This window comes from Gossypium arboreum, chromosome 4, assembly GCF_025698485.1.
Source record: "Gossypium arboreum isolate Shixiya-1 chromosome 4, ASM2569848v2, whole genome shotgun sequence".
In the NCBI taxonomy this organism is placed as follows: domain Eukaryota; kingdom Viridiplantae; phylum Streptophyta; class Magnoliopsida; order Malvales; family Malvaceae; genus Gossypium; species Gossypium arboreum.
In genome coordinates this window covers 62,013,114-62,029,534 of record NC_069073.1, presented here as the reverse complement: position 1 = coordinate 62,029,534, position 16,421 = coordinate 62,013,114, and positions in this window count along the sequence as shown.

The window sequence follows — 16,421 nt, the reverse complement described above, 5'->3', positions numbered from 1 at the left end:
GATAACATCGGGGAGGATGCTTCCTCTCGTGCACGGATGCCATATGCCCTAGCAGAGTACGGTCTCGGATCGAACAACCAGTATCCGAGGCCCCTCTCGACTACCACCCCTACCTCCCGAAATTCTTGGTGGTCTACCTCTAGTCTGTCATTCCACTATGTCTTGCACCTTGCATCCTATTCTTCTCATCAAGCTCGTGCAATCTCTAATGAAGTGGTCCTTGAACCGCATCCGTAGCAGCCTCGTTAGTAGACTTACCCCAACATTCACCTATGTGTTGTCTTCCACATTGGGGGCATTCAGGTTTCTCTTGGCGATTATTGCCCACACTAGCTACCAAGTAGCTCGAGTCCGTCGATGGTCGTGCTCTAATAGAAATTCCCGATCGTCCTCGATTTAATAGTGTCCTCCCGAACTTCTTTACGTACCGAGAATGGGGCTTTACCCATCGATCTTTTACGATAGTCTCTAGCTTCAAATTCAGCCTTCTTCTTCTCCTTTCCAAGTTCTTCCGCCTTACAGGCTCGTTCAACTAGTGTTACGAATTCTTTTATCTCCAAAATACCCACTAGTAGCTTTAAATCTTCATTCAATCCTTCTTCAAATCTCTTGCACATAGCAACCTCATCAGCCACACACTCAAGATACCGATCGAGTCTTACGAACTCATGTTCAGTATTCGACATCTTGTCATACGGCCTTGCTTGAGTTCCAAGAATTCCTTACGCTTTTGATCGATGAACCGTTGACTAATATATTTCTTTCGAAATTCCGCTTGGAAGAAATCCCAAGTAACTCGTTCGTTTGGGACTATGGAAATCAAGGTCCTCCACCAATAGTAGGCTGAGTCTCGCAACAAGGATATAGCACACTTTAGACATTCATCGGGTGTGCATGACAGTTCATCGAACACCCAAATGGTGTTATCAAGCCAGAACTCGGCCCTTTCGGCATCATCGGTAACTATGGCCTTGAACTCCTCGGCTCCGCGCTTCCTAATCAAGTCTACAGGTGGTTTACTCAGCCTCACAGGATCAGTAACTGATGGCATTACGGGCTCTTGGGGTGGATTATTCAAATTCGGAATGGTTGGACAGTAGAATGGTTCGGGCATATTATGTGACCCACTCATTCATCATGGTGAAGAAGGCTTGTTTTGCCCCTCATCCCGATTATTTTGCAGATGGTGAGGTTCAACAGCGGTGTCCCTTGCGCAGAGCAGCCGCTACACTTTCAACGTCATCCGCTAAGGGTCTCTACCTCGGGTTCCATTTGCTAATCAAAATGTAAATTTTAACCGTCGAAGTCATCACATTATTAAGCACTAACATTAAGGCATGTATAGCTAGACTCATACGCTATGGTAGTCCTAGAACTGACTAAACCATAGCTCTGATACCAATAAAATTATAACACCCCGTACCCTAGACCGTCAGCGGGTCGGACACGAGGGGTTAATAGACTTCGCTCACTTAATTTCACCGTTCATAAAAAATTTTTCCAGACAGTGGCTAAGCGTGTCACTGTCACCTTAAAAATCATATCTTGAGTTCTACAACTCGAAAATCAGTTTCGTGATTTTTCCCTGAAACTAGACTCACATATCCATCTACAAATTCTTTTCTAGAATTTTTGGTCGGGCCAATTAGTACAGTTTATTAGTTAAAATCTCCCCTGTTCCAGGGTGCGACTACACTGACCTTCATGCATTACGACCTGGATATCTCCCTGTACAGGGCTTCAATACTGATACCGTTTGTTTCTATAGAAACTAGACTCAAAAATTAATCTATACATATATGGCATGACTTCTAAATGTCTCGGGTTAATTTATAATGAATTTCCAAAGTTGGAACAGGGAATCCAGAAACCGTTCTGGCCCTGTCTCACGAAAACCTAAATATCTCTTAACATACAACTCATATGACCGTTTCGTTTCTTCCACATGAAAGTAGATTCATCAAGGTTCATTTACATAATTTATTCACTATTTAATTCCATTCCTACTATTTTTAGTGATTTTTCACATCCACATCACTGCTGCTGTCAGCATCTGCCTTTAAGGTAGACTTTACCTATTTCATAGTTTCCATGATTCAATTAGCCCTTTTGCATACATAACACAAAGTATAATCATGATTAACCATTCCAATGGCTAATCGCTTCCAAACATTTCCATACCTCTTAGTGATCAACATACAAACGATTATAGTACTATGCTAAAACGATATAAGCCATTTTCGCATGGCTATCCAAAGTTTTACATACCAAAGTTCAAAAAACATAATAGCCTATACATGCGAAATGTTCTCTTAGACCAACTAAGAAGAAGATACCAAAAGTTGGAAGCTGGTGTGATGACTTCGATGACGGTCCCGAATACGCAAAAAGTCGAGTCCAAGAAACCTAAAATGGGTGACAAGCAAACACCGAATGAGTATATAACTCAGTAAGTCATAAGCATTACACTACCATCCATTAATAAAATTTTCACAAGAGGAAACAACGAAATAAGGCTAAGTACTCCATCCCTACCGAACTATGCCATAGTTTCTTAGACCTTACGATTCAATCTCATTCCAAGTCCTACATTGACATTTCATACGCTATTCAATAGGATAATTGAGGCATTTCCATACATCATTTTATTTTCGTTACAATCATACAACGAAACGAACTTTCACCTATTCCACGATGAACCTTATGTACGTGACTTCAATTATAATCATCACGTAGGTTCAAAACTTACCACGCTCAACTCCATATATAAACATAGCACCTATTAGCCATGAACTCAAGGTACTTACCCTTTCCGCTGTTCGAAATCGATTCGGTAAGGTCACACCCTTAATATAAATAATTGATAGAATATATATATATATATTTATATAGTGGGTTCGCACACATAGTGCTTAATAATCAACCACGCACACTTAGTGCCATGTACTTTAAACTCGCACACTTAGTGCCATGCATTTCAAGCCCGCACACTTAGTGCCATTCTCTTAACCGTGAACACTTATTGTCCGCACACTTAGTGCCGAAAACCAGCCACTATATACGCTTCACTTCCTTTTTACATTCGACAATTTCATCTCTACATACATATACATTTGTATACATTTCACCTCATTAAACACAATTGCATAGGTATTACGATCATTTAAATCAATACCAACTATATGCTTAATGACTTACCTTGTGTTGGGTAAAATAATTCCAAGTCGGCTACTCGATGACCTTCGATTTCCCTTGTTGGACGCTCTCCTTTAGGATCTTGAGCTTAAACAAATAAATTAACTCATTCAACCGCTTTGCTACATATATTGGTATTCACATTTTAATGATTTTATGACATACTGAACGGCATGGTAAAATTTTTATCTTGCTACCTTATGCTCTTAGCTATTCGGCTAATAACCATATGCTATCGCCCTACTATCAATAATCCAATCACACATGCATATATATATATATATATGGCCGAATGTACAAAGCTTAGACTCATCATCACCTATGCTCTTAATTTGATGGCCGAATATGCATACATATATATATATATATATATATATATAATATCAACTATACTATCATCTTTAATTCACCTAAACACAAAATTTCATCTCATGAACACTTGACTGAATTTTTCCTAATCTAGCATGGCTTCACATATATTTGTAACATCCTATAAATCCACATATATCACATTTCTACATAAATTTTCTTTTACTTTTCCTCTACTTCCATTCACAACATCAAAAGCGCCATACACATGTATCATTACAAAGCTTCACACTTAGCATGCAAATGACATCAACACAAATCCACCTTAGCGAAACTTAACTCATCTTCATGCCTCATCACCACAACATCAAACATCAAACATCAACCAAGAAGACAACACCCATGGCGAATATCATCCCCATCTCATAGCAAAGATTTAAACCATGGGCTAGGTAGAACTCAAACTAACAACTAAAAACATGCATGAATCTCATGGACAACATCAAACATACCTTAGTCTAGCAATCTCCCATGGCTGATTTTCTCAAGCTCTTCCCCTTCTTCTTAGAACATTCGCCAAGCCAACAAAATGTGAAAGGATGGACACTTTTTTTCTTTTCTTTGTTTTCATCATATTCCTTTTCATTATTTATTCTTTCTAACATAACCACTAACTAAACATGTTTGCAACATGTTTCCATTCATAGCATGGCCGCCACTATGCTTAAATTTTGGGTAAATTCACATGCAAACCCAAAGATTTTCACAACATGCATTTATAGGCCACCTTACATTTGCCTAGCACATTTCTAAATTTTCTCACATAAGTCCTATTTGATAAAATTCACTTACAATTAACAAAATCCAAACATGAAATTTTCACACATGCATATGTACATATAATGAGCATCAACTATGACGATTAATTATTTTTATGACTCGGTTTAGTGGTCCTGAAACCACTTTCTGACTAGGGTCAATTTAGGGCTGTCACAACTCTCCCCCACTTAAGAAATTTTCGTCCCCGAAAATCTTACCGGTAAATAGGTTTGGGTATCGTTCTTTCATAGAGTTCTCAGGTTCCCAAGTAGCTTCTTCCATTCCGTGTTTGAGCCATAACACTTTCACTAACGGAACCCTTTTGTTTCTCAACTCTTTCACTTCACGAGCTAGGATACGGATCCGTTCTTCTTCATAACTCATATCGGCTTGAATTTCAATCTCGGAGGGGTTTATTACATCGAAGGATCAGATCGGTAATGTCGAAGCATCGAAACATGAAAAACGTTGTGGATCCTTTCGAGTTCAGGGGGTAAAAGCAACCTATATGCAATTGGGCCAACTCGTTCGGAGATCTCATACGGCCCAATGAATCTCGGACTCAATTTGCTCTTACGGCCAAATCTGAGTATCTTTTTCCAAGGTGATACCTTGAGAAACACTTTGTCTCCCACCTGATACTCAATATCTCTTCGTTTTAAATCCGCGTACGACTTCTGACGATTTGATGCTGCCTTCAGACTCTCACGAATTATACTTACTTTCTATTCAGCATCTTTAATCAAATCCAATTCAAAATTTTACTTTCACCGAGCTCGGTCCAAAACAATGGCGCACGGCATTTTCGATCGCATAAAGCCTCGTAAGGTGCCATCTTAATACTTGACTGAAAACTATTATTGTAAGCGAATTCAATCAAAGGTAAATACCGTTCCCATGAACCACTAAACTCGAGGATGCAACATCTCAACATATCCTCAAGTATCTGAATTATCCGCTCGGATTGACCATCGGTTTGGGGGTGAAAAGCGGTGCTAAAATGCAACTTGGTACCCAAGGCTTCTTGAAATTTCTTCCAAAATCGTGAGGTGAATCTCGGATCTCTATCCGACACAATAGAAATCGGTACCCCGTGTAATATCACAATCTGAGAAACATACAATTCAGCTAGTTTATCCAATGAAAAATCCGTATGTACGAGGATAAAATGAGCCGCCTTAGTCAGTCTATCAACAACAACCCAAATCGCATCTTTCTTACTTGTCGACAATGGCAACCCAGACACAAAATCCATCGTGACTCGATCCCATTTCCATTCAGGTATCATGATTGGCTGAAGTAAACCCGTAGGCACTTGATGTTCCGCCTTTACTTGCTGACATATTAAACACTTCGAAACAAAATCGAAAATGTCTCGTTTCATACCATGCCACCAAAACTAACGTCTCAGATCGTTGTACATTTTCGTGCTCCCCGGGTGAATCGACATTCGGCTACAATGAGCCTCGTTCAGAATCATCGAAATGAGTTCTGAATTTTTTAGAACACATAAACGACTTCTGAACCTCAAACAATCGTCATTATCAATTTGAAACTCTGATTCCATATTCGGAACACATTCAGCCCGTCTTGCAACCAACTCATTGTCGACTTTCTGAGCTTCACGAATTTGATGAATCAATAATGGTTTGGCCTTTAATTCGGCTACTAACACATTGTCGGGTAAAACAGACAAGTGTACATTCATTGCTCGTAAAGGAAACAGTGATTTCCAGCTTAAGGCGTCCGCAACCATATTAGCCTTTCCCGAGTGATAATCAATGACCAGCTCATAATCTTTCAACAACTCAAGCCAACGTCTTTGTCGCAGATTTAAGTTTCTTTGAGTCATCAAATATTTGAGACTTTTGTGATCCGAAAATACATGGCACTTCTCACCAAATAAGTAATGTCGCCATATTTTCAAGGCGAATACGATGGCAGCTAATTCGAGATCATGGGTCAGATAATTTTTCTTATGTGGCTTTAATTGTCTCGACGCATAGGCTACAACTCGACCTTCTTGCATCAACACACAACCTAACCCAAGTAGGGAGGCGTCACTATAGATGACAAACTCTTTGCCTGATTCGGTTGCACTAAAATTGGGGCTTCATCAAATAAGTTTTCATTGATCAAAACTTTTCGACATTTTTCCGTCCATTCGAACTTAATATCTTTTGAAGTAGCCGTCATGGGTGTGGCTATCATCGAGAAACCTTTACAAACCGTCGGCGAGAATCAAACGGCGTCCCAAAAGCTCCGACCCTCAAGTAATATTTCTGGAGGCTTCCAGTTAAGCATGGCTGAAATTTTGCTCGGTCAACTCGAATACCGATCTGAGATACCACATGGCCCAAGAAGCTAACCTCTTAACCGAACTCACACTTATCGAACTTAGCATATAACCGCTTATCCCGTAAAATTTGCAACACTAATCTCGGTGCTCAAGATGTTCGGTCTCATCCCTTGAATAGACCAAGATGTCGTCAATGAACATAACTACGAACCGGTCCAAAATCATCTCAAGATCTGATTCATCAAATCCATAAATACCGCAGGGCATTAGTGAGCCCAAACGGCATCACTAAGAATTCGTAGTGGTAGTATCTCGCTCGAAAGCGGTTTGGGTATATCCGAATCTCGAATCCAGAATCGATAATAACCCGATCTCAAATCTATTTTTGAAAACACCGAGGCTCCCTTTAGTTGATCAAACAAATCATCAATACGCTGTAACGGATATTTATTCTTTATTTTCACTTTGTTCACCGACGATAGTCGATGCACAACCTCATGGTTCCGATCCTTTTTTTCACAAACAATCTTGGTGCACCCCAAGGTGAGAAACTTGGTCGAGCGAAACCTCTATCCGTCAATTCTTGCAATCGAGCTTTCAACTCTTTAACTCGGTTGGTGCCATACGACACGGAGCTATCGAAATCGGAGTAGTCCTGTACAAGCTCAATACCAAACTCTACTTCGAGCAAGTGGTAAACCCGTAATTCTTCGGAATAATGTCGGGTATTCACAAACCACCAAAGACTGATTCGGGTTTCTTTTCTAACTCTTTGTCATCAAGTACATACGCAAGGTATGCTTCGCACCCCTTTCTTACATATTTCTGAGCCAACATTGATGATATTACAGCTGGCAACCCCTTTAAGTCCGTAGACTCAACTCAGATTATCTCATTATTTGCGCACCTTAAATCAATGGTTTTTCTTTTGCAACTCACCACTGCGTTATATACGGTCAACCAGTCCATACCAAGAATAACATCAAATTCATCAAATTCACCAAGAATAACATCAAGAATAACATCAAATTTATTGAAGGAGCAGCAAGGTGTAGTGTCGACTTGGAGTAGCTTGGATCACCGGAGTGGCTAGACCTAGTCATCAATCGCGACAAAGGTAAGATTCCTAAGGCCATTTTGGATGGTGGCGAATGTGTAAGTATTAGTATTAGATGATTTGAGGTTTGGTTCAATTATGGGAAGCTGATTATTAACGATGGATTATAGGAGAAATCGTGTAGGAGATCTCGTCGAGGAATATCGCCAAACAGTGTGTAACGAACCCTTTTCATAGCTTAAAGCGATAAATGCTAAAAAGCGAAATGTCAAATTCGGCATTTTGAGGACTTGTGAGCGTTTAACGCTCACTAGTTAGTTAGAATCGAGGAGATGATGATGGGAATAATGGAAACAGTCGGGACGTGTTTTTGGCGTTCACGGTAAGTTGGGCCTCGAGGGTGAATTAGGGCCCAATAGGCTTTCGGGCCCATTTGGGTAAATTTGGTAGGAAATGGAAATCATTAAATTGCATGTTAAAACCTATTATCTTGTTATGGATATAGGCTAAATGGGCCTAGATGATGTAATCGACTAAGTAGGGCCTATTAGGGTTTTTGGCCCAATAAATCGATTTCGCTAAAATGGGCCGTAATCATTGTTTGCACCCATGAATTGTTTGTAATCGTTAATGAACATGGAAACCTTAATTTTGGTAAAATTACAAGATTACCCTTATAATATGAAAATGACCGTTTTGCCCTAGGTAAAATGACCATTATACCCCTAGGGTTTATATATGAACTTAATGCAAGGGATTTTGATAAACATGATATGTATGATATGCACATGACATGTATGATATGCACATGATATGTATGATATGCACACGAGATGTTCATAAATGCATTGGGTGGGTTTTATATGGATGGAGGAAGTGCAAAAGGGCTTATGCCCTGATTATTAAAAGGGCTTATGCCCTGATTATTAAAAGGGCTTATGCCCCAGCTTATTAAAGGGCTTATGCCCCGATTATTAAAAAGGGCTTTGCCCGATTATTAAAAAGAGGCTAGGCCTCGGTTATATGATAAATGACTATCTTGCCGGTGGAGAGTTATGGCGGGGTGGGTCGAGTTAATCCCACATGGTGTGTTGGTTGGTACGGTGGAGAGTAGCGGATGGTGGGTTGACTAGCCTCCCAAATGGGTTGCATTCTTTCATTGACATTACATGTGACATAAAATGGGCCTTTGGGCGCACTGCTTTCTTGAAAGGCTTCGCCCAAGAATATGAAATATGAAAAGGCTTGCCCAGTGTTATGAATTATGAAATATGAAAAGGGCTATGGCCCAATACATGTTTGAGATTGGTTTTGGGCTTAGACCCAACAGTCGTTATTGTTTTGGGCTCGAAAGGGCTTGTTGCTGTGAGTTTCCAAACTCACCCCTTTCCTTAACCTTGCGGTGAGCCTTGATGTGGGGACTTGGGCGGAGGGATTGAGTATACGGTGATTGTCTTTGGACTTTTAGATAAGCGTTGGTTTTATTAGTTTCCTTTAATTATTATTTATTTTGGGTTGTAATAAGGCCACTTTAACTTTCCTTTTATTTCTTTTCGGGATTATTTTAATTTTAATAACTTCAAACCGGTTGATAATTATTCAAATGGGCTAGACTTAGGACGTGTTTTCAAAACGATACTTGTTTTCAAAAGAGTTCAACACCACGATTAATCGATTTACCAAAGTCGTTCACTTAAACAAATTTAAACTCGATATAACAAAGTGTGGCTATGGTTGTGGGCATGTCTAGGATTGGATCCAATCAAAAAGCTTGGTACTTAAGCAGCCTTCATGGCTTACCTCCTCTATCTCGGATACCTACCTGGTGCCCAGCTTCCATACACCTTGTTAACTCAACAAAATATATGGTTTTTAAAACACTAAAACGGAACGTGGGTTTTCAACTCCAATATGGCACGTCAGATTCGGCCATAACGCCTGGGCTGGGTTTGGGGTGTTACAACTCAACTGGGAAAAGTGCCACTTTATGGTACGAGAAGGGATTGTTCTAGGGCATTGGATAAAAAGACATGGAATAGAGGTTGATAAAGCAAATATAGATGTTATTAAGAAACTCCTACCTCCAACATTTGTAAAGGGTGTTAGGAGCTTTTTGGGCCACGCCAGTTTCTATTAAAGATTTATCAATGACTTCTCCAAAATTTCTAAACCCTTATGTAAATTATTGGAGAAGGAATCGACGTTCAAGTTTTGATGAGGAATGCTTAAAGGCTTTCAAATATTTGAAGAGTCGATTAGTTACGACACCCATAATTGTTACACCAGATTGGGATTTGCCATTCGAATTGATGTGTGATGCAAGTGACTTTGCTATAGGAGCTGTCATGGGCCAGTGAAGGAAAAAAGTTTTTCATCCCATCTACTACGCAAGTCGAACTCTAACAGGAGCTCAATTGAATTATACGGTAATAGAAAAAGAGTTACTTGCTATTGTATTTTATTTTGAAAAATTTCGATCTTATCTTGTAGGTACCAAAGTGGCTGTCTATACAGGCCACTCAGCAATTAAGTACTTACTTTCTAAGAAAGATGCTAAGCCGAGGTTGATCCGATGGGTACTTCTACTTCAAGAGTTTGATTTAGAAATTCAAGATCGAAAGGGAGTGGAAAATCAAGTAGCAGATCACTTGTCCAGATTGAAGTCACAAGAAGGGAACTCTTCTCTTATACCAATGCGAGAGACGTTTCCAGATGAACACATACTGAAGGTAAATCATGTTCATAATACCCCTTGGTTTGCTGATATTGCTAACTATTTAACTTGTGGTTTGATTCAGATTGAGAAGACATATCATCAAAGGAAAAAGTTTCTTCACGATGTGAAGTACTATTTCTGGGAAGAACCATACTTGTTTAAAAGATTTTAAACCATTTACACTCAGCTCCAAGTGGGGGACACTTTGAAGGTACACGTACTATGGCCAAAGTATTACAAGCCGGGTTCTTTTGGCCAACATTGTTCAAGGATACATATGCTTACGTAAAGAGTTGTGATCGATGTCAAAGGGTTGGAAATGTCACCAACAGAAATGAGATGCCTCGAACAAATATCATTGAGGTAGAATTGTTTGATGTATGGGGTATTGATTTTCTTGGTCCTTTTCTACCATCTTTTGGTCACAAGTACATATTGGTACTAGTAGACTATGTGTCTAAGTGGGTCGAGGCTAAAGCTTATCCAACAAATGATGCTAAGGTTGTAATTAAGTTTTTGTAGAAACACGTGTTCACAAGGTTTGGAATCCCAAGAGTTATTATCAGCAATGAAGGGTCCCATTTTGTGAACAAGTGGTTGAAATGGTTATTAGATAAATATGGAGTGAAACACAAGGTCGCTACAGCTTACTATCCGCAGACGAATGGGAAAGCTAAACTGGCGAACAAAGAGACAAAAGGCATACTTGAGAAGGTAGTTTGCCCAAACTGACGAAATTGGTCCAAAAGACTGGATGGTGCTTTATGGGATTATAGAACAGCATACAAGACACCTTTAGGGATGTCACCCTACAGGTTGGTCTTTGGGAAAGCCTGTCATCTACCCCTAGAGTTAGAGTACAAAGCTTATTGGGCCCTTCAACAACTCAACTTGGATCTTAAGCTTGCTAGAGAGAAACAGATGCTCCAACTCAATGAGCTAGAGGAATTTCGAATGTTCAAGTATGAAAATGCCAAATTACTCTAGGAGAGACTTAAGAAATGGCATGACAAGCACATTCGAGTTTAAGAATTTGAAGCAAGTCAGCAAGTCTTGTTATTTAATTCTGATTAAGGTTCTTTCCAAGTAAATTAAAATCACATTGTCTGGTCCATTTACAACTCGTGACGTCCATCCATACGGAGTTGTTGAACTCCAAGGTAAGGGAGGTAATTTTTAAGTTAATGCTCAGTGTCTGAAACATTACTAGGGAGATAAGACTGAACGGAATCAAATTGTGTTCATTTTATTGTTTTTCCTTTTTAATAAATGATTTAGGGTATATTTTCAGGATTAGTATGTTTAAATAAATTCTGTTAAATTTTCGTGATTTAATTTTGTCATTTGAGTGTCGATTTAATAAAAAGGGCTTAATCGCGTAAAATGAAAACTTAGTAGTTTAATGTGTAAGGGCCGACTTGTTGTTGTCTATTTAAGTGGAGGCATTTAAGTTGCAATTTGCCCATGATATAATGATATGGATGGTCATGACCTTAATATATAATGGTATTATATTTTATTATAAAGGTTATTTAAGTAAAATAATAATGTTGTTAATATATGTTATATTATAACATAAATAAAAAGCCATTAGTTCATATAATTTCTTTGACCAAAATAAAAAGAAAAGAAAAAGAAAGAAACCTTCCATAGGTTCTGTAACAACCCAAAAATTTAGGTTTTTATTTTTATTTATTGTGTTGCACAAAAACATGCTTGCTACAGTGGTTAAGTGCCCTGAGGAGTGTGGGAAAGGTCCTGAGTTCAAGCCTTGGCTTGTGCAGAATTTTCTTTTGGCTTGAGTAAACCCTGTCGCCTGTTGATGGGCTTCTTAAATAAATGTGGGAAGGATGTGTCATAAAAATGAATGCTAGTCTAGTGGCAAATGGCGTGCTGCTATGCTAAGGGGCTTAAGTTCGAGCCCTATTGCGTGCAAAGGGTGTTTATTTTTGCAGCTCTGTCGTGTAGGTAGTTGTAGTTGACCGAAACTCTGCTGGTTGAGGAGTGTTTGAATGGGCGGTTGAGGAGATGTTGGAGGAGGGATTTTAAGAGGATATTGCGGAATTTTGAAAGTGGGGGAATGTTGTGCCGAAATTGGACTCTTGTTCATAAGAGTTTCGGCTGAGGTGGGAAAGGTAGATTGAGTTTAGTGTGAGGGTTGTCTGAGGTTTTGTCGAATTAGGGGATTCATTTGGGGCAAGTCAGCTTCGGTTTTTTTACTCTTGTTCAACACTGTTTGTTTGATTGTTTGATCAATATGGATTACACACTGAGTTTTCAAAAACTCACCTTTTCCACCTACCTGTACAGGTAATCCTTAGGCGGGTTGGTGCTGCGAAGGACTCGGAGTTAGCTACACCACCGATTATGTTTTTGTTTGAATTTAGTAAAAGTAGTTTTATCTGGGTAAATTTTATGTAATAAAGCCGTTTTAAAGTTACATTTTATTTGGGGTTTTATTTAAATTGACTTATCTCTGCTAGCTGTAGGACTTGGGTTTTAAGAAGGTAAAATGTTTTCACTGTTATGCCACGTAACTAGTTTTAAAAGCTTCAGCAACGAACAATGTTTTAAAGCGTAATAATGATTTTTTATGAGCCATGTTTTGCTTAATGAACCCATAATTTAACAAGTAAATAAACTAAGCTAGCTTTTCATAAGGATCATAAACGAGGTTTTAAAACAAACGGACTTTACTAATAGAACTACGTTTTTCAAAACTCACTTTAATGTGACATCGCAGATGCAGCCATAATGTCTAGCCGGGTTTGGGGTGTTGCTTTAGTGGTATCAGAGCCAGGTTACAAAACTCGACTGTTGATTTGGGTTCTTTGTAAAAACATAAATTTTAAAAGAATTATTTTAAATGGTGGAAAAATATTTTGTGGTGTTGTTTCCGAATGTGTTGTTTCATAAACCCTGTACGTTCTCTAAAACTATTGTATGTTTTAACTGAAATACTGAGACTATCGTAGATAATAGACTATACTGAGACCTTTATTAGGGTAACCTGAAACTGTAGTAGGACTACAAACTACGAAAAAAAACTCTGAATTATTGATGCTATTTTTCATAAAACATCCGTTAATAATCACTGGAACTGTAAAACTAATGCATAAAATTGTTAATACAGATAATAAGCAAATCGATAATGAGCACCAGGGGTACTCATGGAAGGGGTATAAGAGGCTCATGTTGGGTCTTCGGCATCGGGCCATATGCCTAACATTGGGGCAAGAGAGGTTTCGGATTCACCTGTGACTGAGACTGGGTCACATGAAAGGGCAGCTGGGGACGACGCACTGTCCCAGGCTATGCTGTAAATTTTGGAGATGGTCGCTGGGCCCAATACTGGTACTGTGGGCTGTTGGTCGGTAATGGAACGACTCAGGTTTAATGGGGTTGAGATCTTTAGGGGTATCATTAGAGTTGCCCCTAATGTGGTTGAATATTGGATTGAGGCCACAGAGAGGATCATGGATGATCTCGACTACACCCCAGAGCAGAAACTGAAAGATGCAGTGTCGTTGTTGCGAGATGAAGCCTATTAGTGGTGGCTTAAAGTGAAAGAGGGTACTCAGCCCGATTGATTGACTTGGAAGTTTTTCAAGAATGCTTTCCAAGGTAAATATGTGGGTGCTAGCTATGTGGATGCCCGCAAAAGGGAGTTTCTGAATATGACCCAAGGGGATAAGTCGGTAGCTGAATATGAGGCAGAATTTTTGCGATTGAGCCGTTATGCGCGAGGCATGGTGGTAACTGAGTATAAGTGTTGCGTGCATTTTGAGGACAACCTTAGATATGATCTACGGGTTTTGATAGCTCCACAACGGGAGCGAGATTTTGCAGTTTTAGTAGAAAAGGTGAAGATCACTGAGGATGTGAAGCATGCTGAGCGCCAGAATCATGAAAAGGATAAGAGAAGAAGCAAGACGGTTCGAGAGCCCCTAGGTTCAGGTATAGGGCCTAAGAAAAAGGCCAAATTTGATGGGCATGTTAGAGTTGGGCCCCCTGTTGCTACTTTTGGATTGCAACCTTGTACTGTTTGTGGGAAACGACATCAGGGCGAGTGCTGGGTACGAATAGGGGCATGTTTGAGGTGTAGATCTATGGAACACCATATCAGGGATTGTCCACAGATGCCCAAACAGATGCAAGCTACTAGTATGGGTACCGTTTAGCTGCAGAGGAGTTTTCAGTAGCCACCAAGAGGCCGTGCCCAGGCTAGAGGTGGAAATGGTATGGGCCATGGTCTTGGGGCATCGAGTAGAGGTGCTGGTCATACTGAGGCGAGGCAGCCGTGTAATGCCCCAATTTTCGGGTTTTCTGTGTTTCTGTGATTTTTAAAATTTGTGTGTGTTCTGGTTGGTTAATATATATATTTTAGTAGGTTAGTGGGCCTTTGGAAGGCCCAAACTTAAGTTAAATCCGTGGTAGTCTTCGAAATTTTAATTTTATGAATAGGTGATGCAATTGGCGTTTGGCCTTTTAAGAGTAAAGGGTAAAAGATGACACAAAAAGGAGTGTGGTGTAGTGGCAAGGTGGCGCCACTTAGGGGACAAAAAAGTGACGCCATGGAGGAAGCAAGGGGTCCAAGGTTCAAGTCTTGGCTCTTGCAATATATTTTGGTTTTTCTATTCAATAAATCTAGAAGCAAGTAGGTGTGCTTTAAAGTTTAATGTGTTGGATTTATGACACAAATGAGTTGATGGCCTAGTGGTGGTGGCGTGAGTTGGCATGTGAGAGGACTTTGGTTCGAATCCCTTAGCACGCAAAGGTTGATTATTTTGCTATGTGGGGACGGCAAGAGTTGGTGTTGGTTTTAAACTCTGGTGATGGAGGGATCCCACATCGGGAAGCTAACATAAGAGTTGATGGAGAGCTGGCTTTAAATAGAGCAAACCATGAGGAGAGTAGGCATACCCTTCTTGGTTGATCCCTTTGTGCTCCTTTGGGTTGGGCGTCAGCTAAGAGTGTTTGGAGCGCGGATGAACTGCAGTCTCCTAACAGGTGTGTATTTCTTATTACTCTAGCAGTAGGATGGCTATTTCGGGCCATGATGGGCTGAAATAGGCCATGTGGTCCCAATGGGTCCGTAGGCCCAAGTGGATAAGTTGTAGAATTACTGAAATCATCCTGTAGGATAGAATTATTGAAATACCCTTGTAGGGTAGAAATACCGAAATACCCCTATAGGGTAGAATTACCGAGATACCCATGTGGGGTATAATTACCATTTTGCCCCTAGGGTGTTAAATGACTATTTTGCCCCTCGTGCGTAAATGACTAACTTGTGTGATGATTGGGTTAGTTGACGTGGATTTATGTTAGTTATCGTTAATTCGTAAGTCTAATGTGTTAGTGGTCAATTGTAGGATTATCGCGTAAGAGATATCATCATCAATCGTCATCAACCAGGTGTGTAAACGACACCCTCCCTTAGACTGAATCGGTAAAAGCCGAAATACCGAAACGTTGGTATTTTGTGAACTCGCGAGCATGTGAGTGCTTGTGAGACAGTTGTTAATGAATATGGTGCATTTGGATGATTAGAGTGCGAGTGTGCATTTTAGGTACAACGTATTTTTGGGCTTAATGGGTGAAAGCGGGCCAATGGGCCAACAGCCCACTTTGGTAAAAAGATGAGGTAAGTACTTCTGATTACTTGGTAAACATTAGAATGAGCATGAAACCTTAGCAATAGGTAATAATTACTGAAATACCCTTATGTATGCAAAATTACGATTTTACCCATAGGGTTATTTTTTTTTTTTGAAAAGCATGATGTTCTGTTTCTATATACGTATGCCATGACATATTATTTCTGTTGCATGAGACATGGGTTTATATTGATGGAGGAAGCATTCTGGCAGCCTCGCTACAATTTGATGGCCTCACCACATATATCTGTTCTGGTGACTTCGTCACAATATCTGGCAGCCTCGCTGCAATCTGGTGGCTTCGCCACATATATATATATATATCTATTCTGGTGGCCTAGCCACAATATCTATATCTGGTGACTT